General features: G+C 51.7%; 1 long non-coding RNA gene across 7 annotated transcripts; it reads left to right on the plus strand.

Moving 5' to 3' along the window:
- The first annotated feature begins 232 nt into the window (after positions 1 to 232).
- LOC102552167 (uncharacterized) lies at positions 233 to 7,915 on the plus strand. Of its 7 annotated transcripts, none has more exons than XR_015644218.1 (9): positions 233 to 375; positions 500 to 655; positions 999 to 1,118; positions 1,423 to 1,572; positions 1,673 to 1,792; positions 1,875 to 2,024; positions 5,132 to 5,267; positions 5,482 to 6,251; positions 7,196 to 7,910. It is a non-coding gene; the product is annotated as an uncharacterized LOC102552167 (long non-coding RNA). The 7 variants fall into 7 exon arrangements; XR_015644217.1 differs by lacking the exon at positions 233 to 375 and adding an exon at positions 378 to 395 and having other exon boundaries at positions 1,464 to 1,572; positions 7,196 to 7,913; XR_015644220.1 differs by lacking the exon at positions 999 to 1,118 and having other exon boundaries at positions 317 to 375; positions 1,464 to 1,572; positions 7,196 to 7,915.
- Positions 7,916 to 8,282: the final 367 nt, after the last annotated feature.

Genomic DNA, 8,282 nt, shown 5'->3' on the forward strand with positions numbered 1-8,282 from the left:
GTTCCTGATAGTCACTCCCAGGACTGTTCCTAGTCCTCACGGACACTTCTGTCAAACGTGAAGCATGACAGCCCACCTGACTGATGGGAGAAGCAAATGTAGACTGGGGGGGGTGTCTGTCAAGTATTTAGCCTAAAAGGTTTGAAGGCCACTGTGAGAAGCAGACCAAGGCTCTTGACCACCAGTGGTGGGAGGAGCTTGTCTCTGTTTGGCTTCTCTGACTGGATCCCTCACTAGTTCTTGGAAAAAAAGAGAGAGTGTTGTTCTGAGAATTCAGAATGAAGGAAATCCAAAAAGGGAATTAGCAAATTTCCACCAACAGGAGAAAGTATGTCCGCTGGTCAGGGCTGGCTTCCGGGGACACGGCATCCAGAAGTGAGTGGCTTCATCCAGAAGTGGGTGGCTTCAGCAAATTGTCTTCTTGGATGAGGAAATGACTTTGGTGGAATATAAACTGAAATCATGTGTGTGTGTGTGTGTGTGTGTGTGTCCTCATCAGGTAGGGCAGGGCTGCGTGGGACGTGCACATTCTTGATGGAGAGGACGCGGTGCCCCACTTGGTCCTGGCAGGACGTGACACCCTAGGAAGTAACTGGTATGGAGTTGAGTGTCGCACAGAGAACTCGGTTGACAGGTTCTTCAGGTGTCCGTGAAGGTGAGTGCAGAATGAACCGACGTCAAGGCCCAGGTGAGGGTTACATGCCTGTCATGACATCCGTGGAACCAGATTGGAATATCCATTCTTGTTCAGAGCATCATGGGAGGCCGTGTCCCAGTGCTCCTCACCTATGAGAGGTCGGAGCTGTGGGAGGTTAGATAATATTGGGTATCATGAGCTGGTTTACTGGATAAGGCCAAAGGGAGGCTCCATCCATCTCTCAGTGTGATAGTTTGTATATGCTTGGTCCAGGGAGTGGCCCTATTTGGAGATGTGGCTTTGTTGGAGTAGGTTTGTCACTGTGAGTGTGGGCTTTGAGACCCTTGTCCTCACTGCCCAGAAGCCAGTCTTCTCTTAGCATCCTTCAGACGAAGATGTAGGACTCTCAGCTCCTTCTGCACCATGACTGCCTGGATGCTGCCTTGCTCCTGCCTTGATAATGGACTGAACCTCTGAACCTGTAAGCCAGCCCCAATTAAATGTTGTCCTTATAAGAGCTGCCTTGGTCGTGGTCGGTGTCTGTTCACAGCAGTAAAACCCTAAGACACTTAGGTTCCTCCTTGGTATCCATGACCCCAGAGTTTGCTGTTTCCAAAAGAGGTTGAACCTGCTGGCGACAGCTGGCTAGGCTCCATGGAGAGCACTGGGCAGAGAGAGATGGGCCATCCAGGAACTTGGATGCCAGGGGAAGGTGTGGCCCATGAGCAACCAAATCCAACATTCTACTTTGTTCTCCGGCCAACTTCCTGTGATCTCTGGGCCAGGCCACCTTTCTCAGCTCTCCACGGAGCCCTCTGTTTTTAAGGTTGCTGCTGGGCAGAGCGGTGGCCGTCTGGAAGTGCCAGCACCTACCCACTGAACAGAGCATCATCTTTGGTTGGGCTGGGTAGCCTGGTCTAAGTGCTGGCTTTCAGGTGGGTGGTGGTGAGGTGCTGGGCAGGAGGGGGTGGGTTTCTCCTGTGTCTAAATGCAGGGCTGTGTGTCACTGAGCAAGCAACTAAACCCTTTGTACAGTAGGGCCACAAGATCTACGTGATATGCTGCTGAGAAGATCAAATGGCCAACCCCTCTGACTACACAGTGTGCCCAAGAGATGAAACATTTGCTCTCTTCTATCCTCTGACCCCCTCCCAGGTGTGCCCTGCATCCTGCTCTGTCCCTTCCCCATGTGATACGGAGTCCCTCGACTTTATGGTGCGTCTCCTCTTTCCTTCAGAAGAAACCGGGGAGGGGGTGTGTGTGACCTCATGTCCTTGGATACTTCTTGATCCTTGGAGAGACCTTGGAGAGGAAGAGCTACCCACCTACTCATTTTCAGCTTGCTCAGGGAGAAGGGAGCCCACTGGCTGTGTCTTGGTACTTCTGGGTACGTAGGTGACTTAAGTGTCACTTCTGTAGCATCAGGGGTCATGGTCTACCGGTGAACTTGGGATCCTCCTAAGTGTGGGTGTAGACTTTCTTTTGATTCCAGCACACACAATTTTGTATGTTTATTTAGTGAGAGTTTAGAATGGTTTCCCCTACACATGGACACACCCTTTTAACGCTTCCACCGGTGGCAGACCTTCCCCTGGGAGGGAGTTTGGTCACCTGCTGACTCCCTACTGTCTTTCTGAGTAAGGGCTCTTCTCCGTCCAGTAGAGCTGGGTTCCACTCAAGCTGGGGGTCGGGGGTTTGACGGTGAGAAGTGGCAGATTCCCAGAACGATGCTTGCTCCGGCATAGAGAAAGCTCTGGACCTCAGGCTAGCAGTGCACACACCTCCAGGGAAGTTGAGTCCTGGCAAGCTTTCCTCTCCTTTCTCTTGCCTTTTGGTGGCTGTTGACCATCCCCAGGGATCCAGGACTTCTAGCCCCACCCAGCAATTCCTGCCTCTGCTGTCCTGTGTCCTCACCCTAAGCCTGGAGTGCCCTGATTTCCTGTAGCATACCAACGCTCTTCTGGGCTGCCGGCTCCTCTAGTATGACGACTCTGAACTGGGACCAGAAGGAATGGGTGTTCGAGTGGCAAACTTTCTGAGACAGGATTTTATCGGAAGCATAGAGGGAAGCTGAGTCCCGACACGCTTTTATAGATTGCACAACTTCACAAACTCACAGTCTCACAGCCACACAACCACACAACCTCACAGCCACACAACCACACAGACACACAACCACACAGACACACAACCACACAGACACACAACCTCACAGCCACACAATCTCACAGCCACACAACCTCATGGCCACACAATCTCACAGCCGCACAGCCACACAGCCACACAACCTCACAACCTCACAACCTCACAACCTCACGGCCACACAACCTCATGGCCACACAATCTCACAGCCACACAACCTCACAGCCACACAACCATACAACCTCACAACCTCACAGCCGCACAGCCACACAACCACACAACCTCACAGCCTCACAGCCACACAACCTCACAGCCACACAACCTCACGGCCACACAATCTCACGGCCACACAACCTCACAGCCACACAACCACACAACCTCACAGCCACACAACCTCACAGCCACACAACCACACAGACACACAACCTCACAGCCACACAATCTCATAGCCACACAACCTCATGGCCACACAATCTCACAGCCACACAGCCACACAGCCACACAACCTCACAACCTCACAGCCGCACAGCCACACAACCACACAACCTCACAGCCTCATAGCCACACAACCTCACAGCCACACAACCACACAGCCACACAACCTCACAGCCACACAACCTCATGGCCACACAATCTCACAGCCACACAATCTCACAGCCACGGCCACACAACCTCACAGCCACACAACCATACAACCTCACAACCTCACAACCTCACAGCCACACAACCTCATGATCTCACAGCCACACAGCCACACAACCTCACAGCCACACAGCCACACAATCTCACAACCTCACGGTCGCACAACCTCACAGCCGCACAACCTCACAGTCACACAATCTCACAACCACACAATCTCTCTCACAGCCGCACAGCCACACAGCTCGCACCCAGCTACACCATTCAAGTAGACAGGGTAGTCTCGCCCAGTTCTGTGGAAGCTGGTGATTTGCTTTGGGTACATGGAACTACTGACTCTTCTCGGTTCTGGGAAAGGGAGAACCATCCCCGCTGGCTTCTAGATGTGAAGCAAGGGCAGTTGTGGCACCCTTTTGTAGGGGCAGTGGCCTCAGGCCTGCTGGGAGAACTTCCCTTGGTGTCCGCCCCTTGGCCTTCTCAGCCAGTCTGCCCCCAGCATCCTGCCACTCCTTGACACGCCAGCAACCTGTTTCCAACCCTCAAAAATCGTTATGTCCAAGGTGTCCACACTCTTGACACCACTGCGGCTTCTGGTTTCTGACAGAGGTCCCCATGTTCCCATCTCATCAGCGACATCAGTACGCCACTCTCCAGGCTGCCCAGCCCAGGGTGCTGCTGTCTGGCTTCCGCTTTGACCTTTGACCTTCTGCAGTGCTAGCACCTGGAGACCTGTGCATGCCAGGCAAACACTCGTCTGCTGAGCCCTGAGCCACATCCTCAGCCACAAGTCTGGGCCTTTCAGATAGGAACACCTAGTTCCCTTCCTTCGACAGACAGCCATGTCAGTTTCTGTCTAACCTTTTGTCTTTCTCCACCCTGGAGAAAGCCTCTGCACCATTCTCAGGCCGTTGACGGGCACGCAGCCGCCTGCTGCAGTGTCTGCTTTCAAACAACCTCCTGGGCGGTGCCTCTCTCTGCTCCTGAACATTATGACTTTGACCCCATACTGCACCTCTCCCCAATAGTTTCTGGGCCAAGAGCACTTTCCTCCAGCACCACAGCAAAGGCAGCTGCTGGGAGGGGCTGGGCTAACCAAGCACCTTCACACAGTGAGGCAACCTCTTTTCCTCAGAGTGGAGCGCAGTCGGGCTGTCTCATCTCACGTTGTTTATGTGTCTGTGCTTTTGAGGGTCAGGCACAGTTTAACTCCTGTAGCGTTGAGGAGATGGATGGAGTGTTGGGGCTCTGGGACGTGTATGGAGCCTGCGCCCAGCTACTGACCTTGCCTGACAGGATTAAGAGGCAGTTTGTGCCGCAGTCTCTGAAGCCTTTCTGGCTGGGATGACAAAGTGCCGCCAGCGGAGTTCACAGGGCTTCGTTTTCGTTGAAACGTTTCCTTTCAGAATAAGTTCCAAGGAGCCTTTGTCTCTCAGATGGCCAAGGGTAATCACTTGTGGGACACACCCACCGCAGACGTGGTTCTCTGCACCTTGCTTGGCAGTTGGCAGACAGACCTGCAGACAGGGATGAGACAGGGCCTGGCAGAGCGCTGGCCCCATTCAGAAGCAGTGGACCCAGGATACCTTTCCATCCTGAAGGAGCCTGGGTTCGAGGTCTGAGATGAAACAGGTCTTGTGGGCAGTTTGCCCGATTCCCAATTTCCACAGAAGCACAACGGTTCATTTTTCTTTTCTTTTTGGGCTTTGCCTACAGATTCTCTGTCAAGGAGAAGAAGGTCTGTGTTTGCTTAGGCACAGATACTCGTGTACTCCAAGCTGACTGGTGACCCCTGCTGTCCCTCCGTGAGCTCTCCTGCTGACCATTCGCTCACCTACTCCTCTTCTCATAGGTACTTCCCACAACCATCCTATACCTGCACGCTGGTGGGTTCCACCAGCCAGTCAGATGGGTCTGAAGACAGAAGACTTGGTGGGCTTGAACTCCATAAGGGCTAGCCTAGAACTCTATCAAGAAGTTCTCTCCTAGGACAGAATGCATTCTCGTGTGTAACCACTGACTCTAAGGGTACAGTCAGTGCTGTCTCCTTCCTCTTCTGCACTCAGGTGCCACCATAAGGAATGAGGACAGCCTGGCTCACCCAGACCAGGGCCAGATAACTCAAGATACCTCACGCCAACTCTGGGACAATCGTGGAAGCCATCATCTTCATCCATGAAGCACGTCTCCAACTGGAGACAGCCAGAGCCACAAAATCTGATAGCAGCATATAGCCTGAGCTGGAGAGGATGATCTGTAGAGTGTGTTTGAACTCAGAGACATGGTGACTTCACTCTAAATGCAAGAGCTGGCAGACTCTAGCCAGAGCCAACCTGCAAAGCTGGTGTTCCTGAAAACTAAAGAGGGAAAAAGGACACTCAGAGAGAGTGGCTAGGCTCCACAGGAAGTGCATGTATGTGTGCATATGTGTGCTTGTGCATGAGTGTGTGTGTGTGTGTACCTGTGCATGAATGTGAGTGTGTGTGTGTGTGTGTGTGTGTGTGCATATACATGTGTTTATACTTATCCCTCCTCTCTGCATGCAGGGGAGGAAGGAGGTACCCACAGTGTAGGCCGCTGAGACCCACAGAGTCCTGCTATGAGGGACTACACAGAGCCCTACCTGGTACCCAGAGGTGGTAGCCAAACTTTCACTGGTGTTCTCTTGTGCTTTTAAATATTTGCCATCTGTCAGGGAGTGGACAGAGCAGCATTCCTAGTGAGGGTTAAAAAGGGGACCGTTCCCATCACTGGGAGAGGGAATGGGTAGATAGATGAACTGGGTTCTGGATCCTGATTGCCTCTTCGTACCAGAAAGGAGCAAAGCACAGTGCAGGTGAGTAACTTTAATTCTTTCAAACCTTATTTTTAATGATGGTTCTTAAATGCCTTAACCTCTCTTGTAGCCCACCACCCACCAGAGGGAGTGGAAAAGAAAGGACATGGGGTGGTGGTGGGCAGGAAGTGGACCTGTTTAGAAAGGTTCTTTGGAACAACTCCTGTTCTGTGTTGTCTGCAAATTGGCAGTTAAGTTCACTAAACAGTCGTAGCAACTCGACCCACTTGTAAACATTTCGTGGATACACCACCAGTCAAGTTCAGTAGAGCTGGCTTAGCAATCGTGGTGACACGACCTAGCAGAGACAGCCAGGCCTCAGCCTCAGCTCCAGTCAATGGGAGGGACCAACAGGACACCAGGAGAAGTTCTGAGCTGTGCCTCTCTCAGGGAAGCAAAGCTTAGGGAAGACCGAGACCCACAAGCGCTGCACAGCTAGCTATACCAGCAAGCTAAGCTCTGTCTTAGTCACTCTGTGGAGTCCTATTTATACCCTCCAAACATCACGTGTCCTCCATGGGCCTTGTCTTAGCACGTGCATCCAATCAGCCTGAGTCCATGGAGTCACGACAAATGCTGCTCAAACTATGCATTCATTGTAAGGCGGACCAATACATTAGCGAAGATTCCTTCATTACATGTCCTTTCTCGTGCTTCCTTTAGCATAACATCCTTTCTCCTGTGTCTTCCTCTATGCCTGAACTGGTGGAAACAGGATTTGTTTTTTTTTTTTTTTTTTTTTCTCCAGCCCTGGCGTTTTTTTGTTTTTTTGTTTTTGTTTTCTTTTTTTTTCGGAGCTGGGGACCGAACCCAGGGCCTTGCGCTTGCTAGGCAAGCGCTCTACCACTGAGCTAAATCCCCAACCCTAGGATTTGGTTTTGAGACAGGTTCTCTCTATGCAACTCTGGCTGTCCATGTAGACCAGGCTGGCCTTGAATTCACAGAGATCCACCCACCTCCAGAGAGCGCTGGGCATAAAGGTGTGCATCACCACCCTCTGCATTTCAATTCCTGAAGTACAGAGCAGAAGAGAGAAAGATAAACCGACGGTTAGACATGTAGTGATGCTTCAGACGCCACAGATGAAAATGCCTAGCAAGCAGCCGGAGGGAAAAGCCAGCCGGGAGCTGCTGCCACAGAGCTGGATGCAGACGGCAGAAGAGCATCGTCGTTAGAGAGACAGAGAGGAAAACCACCAAGCTGGACCTGGACCCAACTCAGCTACCGCTCAAGAGGAACAAAGGAAGGAACATACAAGCCACTCCTCGGAGGGCATCGAGCGAGTGGCACGGAGAGCTGCAAGCAGGAAGGAGGCTTAGTCCTTGTACTGGCTGGTTTTGTGTGTCAACTTGATACAAGCTGGAGTTATCACAGAGAAAGGAGCCTCCCTTGAGGAAATGCCTCCATGAGATCCAGCTGTAAGGCATTTTCTCAACTAGTGATCAAAGGAGGAGGACCCGGCCCACTGTGGGTGGTGCCAGTCCTGGGTTCTGTAAGAGAGCAAGCTGAGCAAGCCAGGGGAAGCAAGTCAGTAAGTAACATCCCTCCATGGCCTCTGCATCAGCTCCTGCTTCCTGACCTGCTTGAGTTCCAGTCCTGACTTCCTTTGGTGATGAACAGCAATGTGGAAGAGTAAGCTGAATAAACCCTTTCCTCCCCAACTTGCTTCTTGGTCATGATGTTTGTGTAGAAATAGGAACCCTAACTAGGACAGTCCTCAAGTTCAAGTCCAAGCTTCACCCACCAGGGACTCCATGCCAGAACAATGTCCTTATGGGATGCACCCAGAGGATATTCAGAGACACCCAATGAGTATCTACAGTGCTGGGAGGCTGGTTCAGTGGTGCCAGGGCTAGGATATGGTTGGTGGCGTAGGTGTGAAACTCTTACTGAAGCCGGGCTTTTTTTTTTTTTTTTTTAATCATCACAGACTTAGAAAACAAAGCAGGTGGAATCTGCCTGGCTGTTGTCTCCCCACTGGACAGGGCAAACTTTTTTTTAATATATATAAGAAATAACCTTTTCAGCAAA

Source organism: Rattus norvegicus, chromosome 19 (genome assembly GCF_021556685.1).
Source record: "Rattus norvegicus strain SHRSP/BbbUtx chromosome 19, alternate assembly SHRSP_T2T, whole genome shotgun sequence".
NCBI classification, from domain to species: Eukaryota; Metazoa; Chordata; class Mammalia; order Rodentia; family Muridae; genus Rattus; species Rattus norvegicus.